The following is a 15,693-nucleotide window of genomic DNA, read 5'->3' as shown; positions in this document are numbered from 1 at the left end:
CGCCGACGGGTCACGAAGGTGTGGGTCTTCCCCCCTGGGGTCCACATCGAGGGCTCCTCCCGAGAGCTCGTGCTCCACGTTGCCATGCCTCCTCAGTCTTGGATTCGCCTTCCTCCCTTCTTCGCCTCCATCGTCCCGCAGGGAGATCCCCTGGAGCTTTGGCTACAGCACGCCGGCTGCAGCACCCTCGCAACCGGGTAGAGGTTGCGGTCGTTGCCCCGGGCGAGGTCTTCATGACTCGAGGCTGGAGCGAAATCGCCCGGGTTTGTAGGAAAAGAGGCGCCTTCGCGATCCACTTGGAGTACGACGGTGCTTCGGTGATGTTCTTCAAGGTCTTCGATGCGAACGGGCGCCGGCTGGAGTGCTGCCCCGGGAGAGGTGGCTGGGACCCTGCTGCGGCGAGGAATGGGCCCGCCGACCGCTCCCTTGGCGGCTCCTCAGGCAGCGGAGGCGTCGGAGGTTCCAGCAACTCCAGCGAGCTCTTCACGACTCCGGAGACAAGCGATGACAGCTACGAGCCCCCGAGCCGGCGCCGCTCCTGGAGCAGGGCGGGCTCGTCAAGCCACCGCTGACTCTGATCTGGATGGGGTTGGTGCCGGTGCTTGACGGCCCACTGTTGATGATGGCATCTTCTGCAGGGGCGTGCGTAGTTAGTGTCCCTTTAGGATCTGTTCCCTGCGAGGAATCAAAGACGCGTCCCGTGGGGGCTTGTAAGGTGCCTGTGATCCTGTTTTGTTAATATAACCCTTGTTGTAGAATTGTGTGAGTTGCTTATTTCGTCTTAGCTCAGTCCTCCCTTTCGAACTTCATGAGGGCTTGGTGCTCTGTGCCGACAGGTCCCAGTCCCAAGGCGACTTCAGCCGTCGCTGGTATGCCAGGTCGCGATGCCGTGGTCAAGGCCAGGAGGTGAGCGACCCGGAGTCTGGTAAGAGCCCCTGAGTCGCGATGCTCAGGAGGTCCCCTTTGGCGCTCAAGCAGCCGTCATTTGGTGAGAAAGGGGAGCGGTGTCGCTAACACGAGATTGCATTTTGTGCGGGGGTGGTGCCACGGTAGCTGGCGATTCCGGGTGGTGACTTATCTCGAGAATCAGGGGCCGCTCTCTGGTGTGTCGCTGGGTTCGTGCACCGGCAGGCGCGAGGTTGCTCGGCGAGGTCCTTGCGTGTCCCTCCCCTCTCGCCTTTACTCCCCTTTTTGCTCTACGTCCTCGGGTCCCGGCCCTCGAGCGAGTTTCAGCCGTCGCTGGTATGCCAGGTCGCGATGCCGTGGACAAGGCCAGAGGGTGAGGGCTGGAGAGCTAGTAGGAGCCCTGAGTCGCGATGCTCAGGCACCCCCCCTTTAACGTGTGAGCGGTTCGCACGGATGAGAGTGAAGGAGACACCACAAGGGCCTCGCCTGATGCAGCTCCTTTAAGAGATCATGTAGACTCATCAGAGAAAGAACGAGGGGTTGCCACGACAATTGGCAGTCAGCCGTTGGTTGCTTCCGAGGGGTAATGTGGCACTGAAGGCTTGACGAGGTGGCACCATGCCGGGCTGCCGTGGCCAGAGCTCAGCCATCCAGGTTTGCCGGCGTTGCAGGGATGGACCCATGGGCAAGCGTCGTGCCGTTTGGGAGCAGTTCCGTCAGTTGGCGTCAGGTGAGCGAGCAGCTAGGTCAAACACATTAGCCGCGAAGGAGTGGATTCATTCAAATAGATGCTGGGAAGGCGGACATCACTGGGTCAGGCCCGAGCGACTTGGGGATCATGCAGCCCGAGGGGCGCCCCCAACAAGGTAAGCTAACAACATGAAATAAAAGAGATACACGCCACAGGGACGGACCCACGCAGCCTGGGAATAATGTAGCCCTGGGGGGCGCTCCCAACTGGAAGTCAAACTTGAAAGATGTCACCTGATGACGTTGAGGTCGAAGGGGTGTTGGTGTAGCAGACTCGGTGGGCTGCGGAAGCCGATCCTCACGAGCCCCCAGGCCCGGGGGCCTCGAGAGGCTCTGGAGGTGCTGGCGGCTCCCCGCGGACCATCTCCATCTCCGCCAGGGCTGCGGAATGCCTGGCCCCTTGTGCCTCCATGATGCCCCTCATGAGGCGCTGGTACGTGGCAGCCGCATTTGGCAAGCCTTAAGGCATGCGAACGTAGCTGTGGGGTGGACCTCCGCAGCGCCCCACTCGCGAGGGCCAGAGGCGCTCCAGAGAGGCGACTCGGTTGAGCCCTGGTATGTTGATGCAGACGCGCAGCCCACCATCCTCGCCTGGATGGGGAGCCACTGCTGGTGGGCGGCGGCCGCCTTTCATGACTCTTGACTCCTGTAGCTCCTGAATGGCCTTGCTGACGAACTTCTGAGGGTCTGGCTCTCCTTGCCTTACTCCTTCTTGAGGGAAACGTGCTTCGAAACACGCCTCCATGTGGTGCCCAAGCGCCTCCCTCATGACCCTAGCCAGGTCGGTGGCCCTCCAGGGGAGAGCCCCCGAGCCCTGCCCGAGGAGGGCGCCGGGCGCGCTTCCCTATGCGATGGAAGGAGGTTCCCCCTGGGCAGGCATGGGCCCAGAGGGGCCTGCCTCCTGAGGGGCCGGGCCGGACAATGTCTTCTTCTTCTTGGGGGCGGTCTCGGGAAGCCTCCTGCTTCCGCGATCCGGGTCTTCCAGTGACGCGGCCTGAAAGGCTCGTTCCAGGGAACACACCGCGTCCTTCTCTTCACAGGGCACCATGATGACTCCGCCACTTCCTGGCATCTTGAGGACGTTGTAGCCGTGGTGAGTTACGGCCATGAACTTGGCCAGTGCTAGGTACCCAAGGATGGCGTTATACGGCAGGCGAATGTGAGCGATGCCGAAGTTGATGAGCTTGGTGCGGTAGTTGTCGCGTGCCCCGAAGGTGACAGAGAGGCGGACCTACCCAATCAGGACCGTGGAGCCGTCGATAATTCCGTAGAAAGGCTTGGTTGGCTGAAGCTGGCTGTAGGGCACTTGGAGATTGTTGAATGTTTCCACGGACAGGACGTTGAGCCCAGCCCCGCCATTGATGAGGGTCCTGGTGACCACCACGTTGCTGATGATTGGGGAACAAAGCATCGAGAGGACTGCGGCTGTAGCCGCACACTTGAGCTAATCTGCTGAGCTGAACGTGATGGCGCATGCCGACCACCTGAGAGGGCGCGTGGCTTCAAACCTGGGGAGGACTGCATTCACCTCACGGGCGAACTGCTTGAAGATGCGTTGAGAGGCTGGGGCCTGAGCCCAGCCCAAGATGCAGGCGATCACGCGTGGCTCCTGGAAGCCCCTAGCCCCCTCGTCTTGGTGGCGGTCCTCGTTTCTTCTTGGCAGCGGCGGCAACGGAGGGAGGCTTGCGTTACCATGCGGGCGATCCTCACGAGGCTGATACCTCCAGTCTCCCTCGCGAGGCGGGTCTTTCCAGCGATCCTCGCGAGGTTGATCGCGCCACCCTTGGCGCGGGCCACGGTCTTCCCAGCGTCCTGCGTTCCTTCCTCCTCCTCGACTGTAGCACCGGTCACCGCGGTCAGGGCGACGGCCGATCCTTCCTTCTCGCACGGCTCGGAGCTCTTGACATTCGTTGGGGTTGTGGGTGTGGAGGTCGTGGTACACACAGTACCGGCTGCCCTTGGAAGGTTCGGGCTGATCTCTGCCTCGCTCGGTGTCTGGCTCTGCTGCGAGCACGGCAGCCCCCTTGCGCTTCACATCCTTGGCCTTGGGCTTCTTCTCTTCTGGTTCTGCAGCGGGCAGCTCGAGGAGGGAGAGACACCCTTCCTTAGCCCTGGCGCACTTGGTTGCCAAGTTGAACAGCTCCAAGGAAGTGCATAGGTCTTCATGCACCGCCAGCTCCTCCTTCATCTTGACATCGCGCACGCCGTCGGAGAAGGCTGAGATGATGGCCTCCTCAGTCACCTTGGGAATCTTGAGGCGTGCATTGTTCAAGTGCTGGATGTACTTCTGCAGGGTCTCCCCGGGTTGTTGCTTGATGCAGCGCATGTCGCTCATGGCGGGTGGCTGGTCACGAGTACCTTGGAAGTTGGCGATGAAGCAGGTGCGCATCTCGTCCCAGGAGGAGATCGTGCCTGGAGCCAGGTTCAGGAGCCAGGTGTGGGCCCCGTCCTTGAGCGCCATGGGAAACCAGTTCGCCATGACCTTCTCGTCTCCGTTGGCAGCTTCGATGCCCAGCTCATAGAGCTGGAGGAACTCCGCAGGGTCAGCCGTGCCGTCGTAACGAGGAGGCAGGTCTGGCTTGAACTTGCCGGGCCACGCGACGCTGCGTAGCTCGATGGTGAAGGCACGACAGCCTCTTGTGGCCACGGGAGGCCTTGGGTGACGGAGAGCTTGGTCTTGCTTGTCCCCACGCGCTGCAGCTGGGTCTTGACGTGCGGGAGAAGGAGCATGGTCGCGACGTGCTGGAGCAGGGAGCGCTCGGGCAGCTTCTTGCGGGCGAGGGACTTCCTGGCAGCTCTGCTCTTGCTGCACTGGCACCAGACGGAGCGGGTTCCGCCCAGGGGACACGCGCCTTGGAGCCATGGCGCCTTCTTCAGGAGGAGGCGGCCGGGGCGCCGCTGGAGCTTCGTCGCCCGCGCGGGGCGGGGTGCGGTGCAGCGGAACGGACGGCGCCAGAGAGCCCCCTGCGGCACGGACGAGCTCGGCGACGCGGTCGAGCCATTCTTCGTAGACGTCATCGATGGGATGGTAGCGCAGGAGCTCGTTTGTCGCGATGAGCGTAGCTCAAGCCTCCATGGGTGCGTGGAGCGCGCGGGACGAAGAACCAGCTAGGGTGAGCGAGGGAGTAGCGGTGCGGCCATCTTGCCGCACGGACGGATGCTGAGAGGATGCTTGCTGCTCATCCCCCGTCGGGCCGGTGGCGGCGTTGACGGCAGGTGACGGGGAACGGCGAGGACGCTCGCCGACAGGAGCCGTCCGGGTGACACGGGAAGCGAGAGCGGCCCGGCGCTCGGCGCGGGCCCGACGAGCGTCAGACATGGGCGCGATGGTCGGAGGAGAACAGGGTGGTGGAAGATGAATTCCGGCGCACCCCTACCTGGCATGCCAAATGTCGGATTTCGGGTTCCGGCAGACTCTAGTGTGTGGCGTGGTGGATTGCCTCTTGGGCTAATGATGATGAACAATACAAGGAAGAATAGCCTCGCGAGGGTCTGCTCTTGGCTGGGGTGATGAACTGCTGGGAGGAGTTCAGTCACCCTTCTCTCTCTCTCTCTCTCCGATTGTTGATGGCGATTCTGATCTCCCCTCTCCTGTGGGGGGCCGGTCCTATTTATAGAGGCCCTGGTCCTCTTCCCAATTATCGAGTGGGAAGGGAGCCAACAATGGCGGGCTAATTTGAAAGGGGACAGCTAGTACCAACTGTCCTGACAAAAGTAGTCTTCGCCTGCACAAAGCTCTGGTGGTGACGCCGTCTTGGGCTCCACAATGACCTCCGTCTTGCAGTCCTCCTGGTCCTGGTCTTGTTGCACCGAAATGGCAACCTTTGCCTGATGCCTCGGTACTCCGCGGCTGTGCTTGCCCCCTTTGCACCAAAGAGGAAAGGAGGACACTGCGCGGGCTGGCACCCGCCTGGCGCCTTTGGTCGTCATGGCTTGCGTCACGGGCACCTCATGAGGTACCCCGCCTTGATCTCTCCGCCTCCTCGCGAGCCATCCTAGTGAGGCCGTGCCTGAGGAAGCTCCGTGTCGTCCGCCCCACGAGGCTTGGCCCATCGCGAGGGTCTTGGGTCTGTGTTGGTGAAGATGGGCCGTGCTGGGCCCCCCTTTGAGCCACGCCGTAGGCCGCAGGCAGGCAAGTCTGGGGACCCCCGTTCCCAGAACGCCGACAACATGCGATGATTTACTTCTGAATTCACTCGTTCAATCCCTGTTCGAAAGTTTATTGTGAAGGCTATATTTTGCAATTTCTATCCATTGATTCAGCTTGCCTATCTATCTATCACGATTCTAATGGATGTCACCCTCTTTAGGATGGCTCCTCCAACGCGTCAGAATCTGCCACCTCCTCCACGTCCGGAGGCATGACAAGCTGTCATGGCAGCCACCAATGCCAACACCCAGATGCATTTGCAACTCTTGCAAGAGCGCAACCAAGGTCAAGGCAACCAAGGAAATCAAGGCCAAGGGAATTTCAACAATCAGCCTCAGTTTGCCACCCTCAACCAGTTCCTTGCAAACCAGCTGAAGTATTTCAGCAACTGTGTCGAGGCCACAAACGCCGATGATTGGCTCGTGGACATCTACAAGCATTTTGAATGTAGCAATGTCAGGCCTTGGGACTTTGTCAAGTTTGCTTCGTTTCAACTCAAGGACCAAGTTGCTGATTGGTTTCAACAATACAGAGATTCCAGAGGAGGTCACATGATTACCTAGGATGATTTTCGACGAGACTTCAAAGCTCATCTTATTCCAACAAGTGTTGTTGAGAGCAAGTGTGAGGAGTTACACAATCTCAAGTAAGGCATCATATCCGTGTATCAATACAATATCCAGTTTTAGAAACTTGCTCGCTTCGCTAAACAAGACGTTCCTGACGAAAAGAGTATGATTTATCAATTCAGAGGTGGCCTCAGAGAAGATCTGCAGTTAGCTCTCGTGCTTCTTGAGCCGACTGAGTTCGATCAATTCTATAGCATGGCCCTCAAGCAAGAAGCTGGTCAGCTCAAGTGTGAGGCTTCTAAGAAGAGGGTCAAGGATGCAGTTCAGTCTTCTTCGTCCTCACAAGTGGCAGCTAAGCAACAGAAGTTCGGGCTTCCTCCTCCTCCGTTTCGCCATCCCTACCAGCAGAAGAACAAAGGTGGCCATGGATCTTCCCACCCACTCAACCCAGCCTTTCAGAACAAATCTCAGTCTCAAGCTCCAATGTCAAGTTCTCCTTATCATCATCCGCTCTCAGAGGTCACTTGCAATAAGTGTCAGCAAAGAGGTCACTATGCAAACAAGTGCTTCAACCAAAGGCGCCTTCCACCTCCTCCTACTGTGAGATCTTCCAGCGATTCAGTGGTCAAGCATAATCCCAAGCATGCTAAGGTGAACATGATGAACACAGCTCAGGCAGATGATTCTTCAAATGTGATCATGGGTAACCTTTTAGTTAACTCCATTCCTGCTAAAGTCTTATTTGATAGTGGTGCATCACATTCTTTCATGTCATACCCATTTGCATCGGAGAACAATGTTGACACAGAGATCTTCCCCAAAGTTATGCAAGTTGTTTCTCTAGGAAAGCTTATGACTTCTAGTTTGGTTGCTCCCGATGTCTCTGTCCAGTTGGGCAACTATAAATTTCTGCCTTCTCCAATTGTTCTTGGTGACTCGGATATTGATCTAATTCTCGGGATGGACTGGCTTTCTAAGAACAAGGCTCAGCTTGATTGTCCTACCAGAGAGATTCAATTGACACACTCTCCTGAGGTTGTGATCATCTATGCCACTCGAGATGAAACCATTCGACTGTTTTCTCTCAATGAGAATGGTGAGTTGGATGCAATCTCGCAGATTCCAATCGTTTGTGAATACCAAGACGTCTTTCCAGAAGAGCTTCCGGGAATGCCTCCTCACCGGCCAATGGATTTCGTAATCGATCTTGAGCCTGGTACGGAACCCGTTTGCAAGCGTCCATACAAGCTTGGACCAAAGGAGGTGAAGTAATTGAAGAAACATCTCGATGAACAAGAGTGTGTGGGTCTAATCGGACCGAGTTCATCTCCATGGGGTTGTGGTTTTCTTTTTGTCCAGAAGAAGGATGGAATGGATCGACTCTACGTTGACTACCGTCCATTGAACAAGAAGACAATTAAGAACAAGTATCCACTTCCTAACATCAATGAGCTATTCGAGCAACTTAAAGGTGCCAAAGTATTCTCCAAGCTTGACCTCTGTATGGGTTATCATCAGATTTGCATTCGTGAGCAAGATATCCCCAAGATAGCATTCAGAACAACCTATGGTTCTTATGAATATACCGTCATGTCTTTCGGCCTTGTCAATGCTCCTCCGACATTCTCTCGCATGATGAAATTCATCTTCAACCCTTACACAAATGAATTCGTCCTGGTGTAACTTGATGATATCTTGGTCTTCTCCAATAATAAGGAGGATTATGCCAAGTATTTGAGATTGGTGCTCGACAAGCTCAGAGAGCATCAATTCTATGCGAAGTTTTCCATGTGTGAGTTTTGGCTTGATGAGATTCTTTACCTTGGTCATATCATCTCCGCCAAGGGCATCGCTGTTAATCCTGAGAAGGTGTCTGCAATTCTGAACTGGAACCTCCTGAGAATGTCAAGCAGCTCCGTAGTTTTCTTTGACTTGCAAGCAATTGCCAAAGATTTGTTGAGAATTTCTCAAAGATTGCAAAGCCTCTTTCCAACCTCCTCCAGAAGCATGTCAAGTATGTCTGGACAACTGAGTGTGACATTGCTTTCAACACCCTCAAAGAGAAGCTTGTCTCAACTCCTGTCTTGACTCCACCTGATGAATCCAAGCCATTCGAAGTTTTCTATGATGCCTCTTTGCAAGGTCTCAGCGCTGTGTTAATGCAAGAGTAGAAAGTTGTGTCTTATACCTCTTGTTAGTTGAAGCCCAATGAAAGGAACTACCCCACTCACGATCTTGAGTTGGCAACAGTTGTCCATGCATTAATAACATGGAGACATCTCTTGTTGGGAAGGAAAGTGCACATTTTCACAGATCACAAGAGCCTCAAGTATATCTTCACTCAACCCAACCTCAACCTCAGGCAAACTCGATGGGTCGAAATGATTCAAGAATACAATTCGATTATTGAATATACTCTAAGTAAGGCCAATGTGATTGCAGATTGTAACAACTTAATTCTCAAGCCATTCCAGCCGGATCTGTGTCAAGCTTTCCGCAAACTCAAACTCCAAGTTGTTCCTCAAGGTTTTCTTGCCAACCTCCAAGTCACTCCTAATTTGGATGACCAAATTCGTCAGGCACAAGTCCTTGATACCATGGTGAAGAAGGTGAAACGTGGCATTGCCAAGGGCCTATCCAAATACAAGTGCTATCGCATTGATGACAAAGACACTTTATTCTTCGAGGACTGGATTGTGGTTCCTAAAGGTGATCTAAGAAAGGTCATAATGAACGAGGCGCACCATTCTCTTCTTTCCATTCATCCTGGAAGTACGAAGATGTACCATGACCTCAAGAAGTCGTATTGGTGGACTCGAATGAAGCGAGAGATTGCTCAATTCGTGAATGAATGTGATGTCTGCAGAAGGGTGAAAGTAGAACACTAACGACCAGCTGGTCTCCTCCAACATCTTGCTATTCCAGAATGGAAGTTTGACCATATTGAAATGAACTTCGTGACTGGATTTCGCAAGTCCAAGCGTGGAAATGATGCTATCTTCGTTGTCATTAACAAGCTTACAAAAGTGGCTTATTTCCTTCCAATCAAAGAATCTATCACAGCAGCTCAGTTGGCAGAGCTATACACCTCCAGAATTGTCCCTTTGCACGGCATTCCACAATTGATCTCTTCAGATCGCGGAAGCATCTTCACTTCTAAGTTTTGGGATTCCTTCAAGAAGTCCATGGGCACCAACATTCGCTTCAGCAAAACTTTCCATCCTCAAACAAGTGGCCAAGTCGAGAGAGTAAATCAAATTCTCAAAGATATGATCAGGGCTTCTGTCATCTCTTTCGGTATGAAGTGGGAATATTGTCTTCCATATGCCGAGTTCTCCTACAACAACAGCTTCCAAGCGAGTTCGGGCAAGGCCCCATTCGAAATTCTCTATGGCCGAAAGTGTCGTACTCCTGTCAATTGGTGAGAGACTGGTGAACGCCAACTTCTTGGCAACGACTTGATCACATAAGCTGAAGAAATGCATAAGTCATCCATGAAAATCTCAAAGCCACGCAATTGCGCCAGAAGAGTTACTATGATAGCAAGCACCGTGACTTGGCTTTTGAGATCGGAGACCATGTCTACCTCTGCGTCTCTCCAATGAAAGGTACTCGACGCTTCGGTATCAAAGGGAAGCTTTCCCCGAGATATGTGGGTCCTTTCAAGATCATGGGAAAAAGAGGCGATCTCGCCTATCAACTTGAGCTTCCATCCAACTTCGCAAATGTGCACGATCTATTTCACGTGTCACAGCTTCATAAGTGCTTCAAGACCCCTGAGTGCACTATCCACTTCGAAGAGATTGATCTCCAAGAAGATTTGTCTTATCATGAGCATCTCGTTGCTATTCTTGAAGAAACCGAGCGCAAGACTCGCAACAAGTCAATCAAATTCCTGAAAGTGAAGTGGTCACACCATTCCGACCGAGAAGCCACCCGTGAGCGTGAGGATCACCTCCGTTCTGAATATCCGGAGTTCTTTCCATCCTAGGTCTTGGGACGAGATCCTCTTGTAGTGGTGGAGCATTGTAACACCCTGGATGTAACTTCCCATCTTTGTAACTCCGACTCTTGCCATTTTCGGCTTTATGATATGATATTCCCTTTGTGGTTGGGCTTTTTTTTTGTTTTGTGTTTTGTTCATGTCATGCATTTCATATCATGTCATCATGTGCATCTCATTTGCATTCATGTTAGTCTCATGCATCCGCTCATTTTCCCCGTTGCCCGTTTCACAATCCGACACTCCTGCATGCACCCGGTGCACCCCTCTCTTCTCTTTTCGTGAGCAGGAGAAAAACATTCTCGGAATGGGTCGAGATTTGTCGAGTGGCCTTGGTACATCACCGGTAGACTGCCTGTCAAATTTCGGTCCATTTGAAGGTCGTGTGAAGCCCCAACGGTTAACCGGGTAGCCGCAAAAGCCTCTTTGGTGTTGCAGCCCAACAACCCTCCAAACAGCCAAATAACCCATCTAAACCACTTCCATGTTCTCCGTCATTGGATCATGATCGTGTGGGTGAAAATCGCACCTCATTTGGACTCTTCTAGCTCCCTCTACCTATAATAGGTGTATCCCCTTCCAATTCGCAGTCCAAAACCCTAAAAATCGCCCTCCGCACTATCGGACGTGTCCGGGCACTGCCAGACAAATCCCTCTGCCGTCCCACACTAGTGGCGAGCCGCCATGTGTCCTCATCAAATCCTGCCGCCGCGGGCCCCGCCGCCCATCCGCCTCCTCCCGCATCGCCCCGTAGCCGCGCTCCGCCCTCACCGCCGACCGCTCACCTTGCTGCGCCGCCGCCCTCCGCCGCCCCGCCTACCGGTCATCGTCCGCGCCGACGGTCGCTATCACGCGTGCCGCCCGGAGTCCCTAGGCCGCCCGCGCCGTCCTCCACGGCGACTCCGGTAACCGGAGTCCGGCCGGCCCCCTCCGTACCTCGACGCCGGCCATCTTCCTCCACCGCGTCTTGCAACTCCGGCGAAGCTCTGGTCGTCCTCGGTTCGCATGCCACCAAAACCCTAGATCTGGGCGAGGTCGATTTCTTCCAAGTCCTTTTCTGCATTATTTTTATGCCTTGTTCCACATGCCACATCTTGGTTCCCGTAGCTCCGAATCATGCATATGATATGTCGAAATGTTCGTCTCGTAAAGCTATTCATGTTAATGGCATTTTCATGCATGTTACTATCCATATTGATGCCATTATCATCGTTGCAAGAGAGCTATAAAATGTTAACTACGGGTTCTTAACAGAACTTGATGATTTGTCATTTTCGTTGCATTTTGTGTGTGCATCCTATGAGCATGATGTCTACATGATTTTTGAGCTCCACCATGCCATCCTTACGGTGGTGCAAGTCTTGTATTTTTAGGATCTATGTGGTGACTAGCACAAGCATGCAAAGTAGGCTCCGTGATGTTACTGTTTTCAGGCACTTGGGATTTGGTTAAGCCCTTTTCGTGATGTTATTTTGATGCCATGTAAACTTGTTTCTACCATGAGATCCATTCACATTTTGAGGTAGTTCAGTAAGGATGTTTTGAACATGTGGTTATGCCCTATCCATTCATGCCCGTGGTTACAATTATGGCGTGCTCTAGATTGTCATTACCATGCTCTACGTTTGCTAAATATTATTCCTGGCAGATTGTTAACATGTTAATCAATATTGCCATGTCTTTTGCTAGTGATCCATGCATCCTATGAACTTAATTTTGCCATGTTTAGCTTCATGAACATGTCTACCTACTATTGATATGCTTGTGTTGTCATTTAATGCTTTGTGGTTGGTCGCATGAGCTTGCAAAGTTGCTATCCTGAATCTGTTTCTTCCATGTCCTGAAATTCCTCCTAGTCTGAATCTGTTTATAAAACTTGCTATGTTTACATGGGTGCCATCATGTTCAGTAAGGGAGTTTGGTTCTATGCATTTAGTAGAAGCATGCCTTGCCTTTGTTTGCCATGTTATGATCCTGTAGCATCTCGTTTGCTAGCTCGAAACTATGCTTCCTCATGTTGTTTTTGACATGTTAGTATTTTCACTAAGTCTATGAAGCTAATATCTTTTGTAGTTTTTACATGCTTGTTTGAACCTGTTCTTTTGTGATTTAGCCATAGCTCAGTGTTCATGTTTTATCAAGAATATCTTGTGAATCACTAACACATGCTTTGTTGCTATGTTGGAGTGCATTAGCTTAGTTTCTTGTTGCATTCTAAGTGCTATCATGCTATTAATCGTAGTTTTGCACCATCCTTGTATTGCTTGTCATTTGCAAACCGTGCATCTGTTCAGTGATGCTTATATCAATTTCGACCGACATCACCTCATCTTTCTAGGGGCATACTTTGTTTTCCTAGTTGATGCCTTGATCTTTTTTCCCCTTCCGGAGCACACATATGCATTGCATATCATATTTTGCATATCATGCCATGTATTGCATCATTTTGCTTGTGAATTGCATCGTGATTGATTGTTGTTCCGTTGCTTGTGTTCTTGCTTTGGGTAGATCTGGGAGACGAGTACGTGAACGAGGAACCTGTTGAGTACGCTAACGAGGATCAATCTTTCGACCACTTTGAGAACATTGCAGGCAAGATGACCATACCCTCGATATCACTTCTATCTTTGCGTGCTAGTTGTTTGCTCTATTGCTATGTTACGCTACCTACCACTTGTTATATCAATCCTCCCATATTGCCATGTCAAGCCTCTAACCCACCTTCCTAGCAAACAATTGTTTGGCTATGTTACCGCTTTTGCTTAGCCCCTCTTATAGCATTGCTAGTTTGCAGGTGAAGTTGAAGTTTGTTCCATGTTGGAACATGGATATGATGGGATATCATAATATATCTTATTTTAGTTAATGCATCTATATACTTGGTAAAGGGTTGAAGGCTCGCCCTTTTCCTGGTGTTTTGTTCCACTCTTGCCACCCTAGTTTCTGTCATACCGGTGTTATGACCCTTGCTTTGCGTTCCTTACGCGGTTGGGGTTATGGGACCCCTTCGACAGTTCACTTTGAATGAAACTCCTCTAGCAAGGCCCAACCTTGGTTTTACCATTTGCCTAACTACCGCCTATACTATTCCCTTGGGTTCTGCAGACTCAAGGGTCAACTTTATTTTAACCCCCCGCCCCCCGGGCCTGTGCTCCTCTGAGTGTTGGTCCGAACTGAGTAGACTGCGGGGCCACCTTGGAGAAACTTGAGGGTTGGTTTTACTCGTAGGATGCCTCATCTGGTGTGCCCTGAGAACGAGATATGTGCAGCTCCTATCGGGATTTGTCGGCACATTCGGGCGGCTTTGCTAGTTTTGTTTTACCATTGTCGAAATGTCTTGTAACCGGGATTCCAAGACTGATCGGGCCTTTCCGGGAGAATGAATATCCTTCGTTGACCCTGAGAGCTTGTGATGGGCTAAGTTGGGACACCCCTGCAGGGTATAAACTTTTGAGAGCCGTGCCCGCAGTTTTGTGGCAGATGCGAATTTGTTAATATCCGGTTGTAGAGTACTTGACACTTGACTTAATTAAAATGAATCAACCGCGTGTGTAGCTGTGATGGTCTCTTTTAGGCGGAGTCCGGGAAGTGAACATGGTCTTGGGTTATGTTTGAACGTAAGTAGTTTCAGCATCACTTTTTGATCACTTATAGCTTTTCGATCGTTGTGTAGCTTTTCATCTTACTCTTTTTTGCGTATGTTAGCCACCATATTTTCTTAGCGCTTGCTGTACCTCCACCTCATTACCTTACCCTACCCATAAGCTTAAATAGTCTTGATCTCGCGGATGTGACATTGCTGAGTCCTCATGACTCACGGATACTTCCGAACAGTTGCAGGTGCCGATGATACCAGTGTAGGTGATGTTGCCGAACTCAAGTGGGAGTTCGACGATGACCTTGGTCGTTACTATGTTTCGTTTCCTGATGATCAGTAGTGGAGCCCAGTTGGGACAATCGGGGATCTGACATTTGGGTTGTCTTCCTTTATTTTGGTTCCATAGTCGGACCTTGATTGTACTCTGGATGATGTATGTTTAACTTGTTATTTGTGTGAAGTGGCGATTGTAAGCCAACTCTTTACCCCTTTCTTATTCAGTACATGGGATTGTGTGAAGATTACCCCTCTTGCGACAAAACCACCATGTGGTTATGCCTCTAAGTCGTGCCTCGACACGTGGGAGATATAGCCGCATCGTGGGCGTTACATAAACATGGCATGATGCACAACCAAGGATGATGCATGTCCTGTTTACATATGCATGGCATGGCAAAGTGCACAAACAACACTACAAGTTAAGTGGAGCTCAATATGTAACAAGTTGCATACTGATGAAACACCACATTCGATTATTTAGGTCACTCCTTTTTAGGTACTCAACAATATCAAATGTTGGTTAACATGGCAAGAGGTGAGGCATAAGTAAACTAACTATTTAGGCGAGTTTAAATGAGGCCGGAAATAACAAACAACAATTCTGGAAAATCCCCATATGCATATTATGAATTTGGTACTGTTCTGCCCTAAACCATATTTTAGAGTTGTTAAACATGCAAAGTAATATCACCATGTTAAACTGTGCATTTTTCTACCCCATTTACAAATAAAGAACATTTAATTTGGAGGTATGGTCAATTAGTTATGAATTAAATCATTTTAGCATGTTATTTAAGAAAATTAATACAAACAACAATTTAAACATGGATGAAAGTGGCATATTATGAAAGTACATGAAAAAATAAGAATTTTACATATATTATGTTTTTACATATGATGCATAGTTTGTGAGAGATGATATGCATGAACACTAGGGGGTTTACTGAAAAACTGTTGTTCTCTGATTAATTAGGAAAATTCGCAGAGCACGAAAAGAAAAGGAGCTAGGCCGCATCTTGGGCGGACTGGGCTTCTCACCAGAGGGCCAGGCCCAGTCGATGGAGAGGCAAGGCTGGCAGGCTATCACAAGGGAGTTGCAGGGCTGAAGCAGAGGAGCGGTTGGGCCGGATCTGGTGAAGGGGAGGCGGCCCAGGGCGTGCGGTCGAGGGGTGTGGTCAACGCAGGCAAGGGAGACCGGTTTGGGGTGATGCAGTCAACGACATGGGACGGTCGCAGCGGCTGCAGCTGCCGCTCATTGCAGATGAGAAGCGGCGCAACGAGGGTCTTGGTGGCGGGCGGCACCGGCAGGAAAGCGGACAGGCAGATCCGAGCGAGGGCGACCGTGAGGCGCCAAATCTGAACTAGAACGCGATGGCGGTGGAGCTACTTGAAGTGCTCCTATGTGGCTCCTGCGGGGAAGAACACAGAGAGAGGGAGC

This window comes from Triticum dicoccoides, chromosome 6A, assembly GCF_002162155.2.
Source record: "Triticum dicoccoides isolate Atlit2015 ecotype Zavitan chromosome 6A, WEW_v2.0, whole genome shotgun sequence".
Lineage (NCBI taxonomy): Eukaryota > Viridiplantae > Streptophyta > Magnoliopsida > Poales > Poaceae > Triticum > Triticum dicoccoides.
This window is presented reverse-complemented; position numbering follows the sequence as displayed.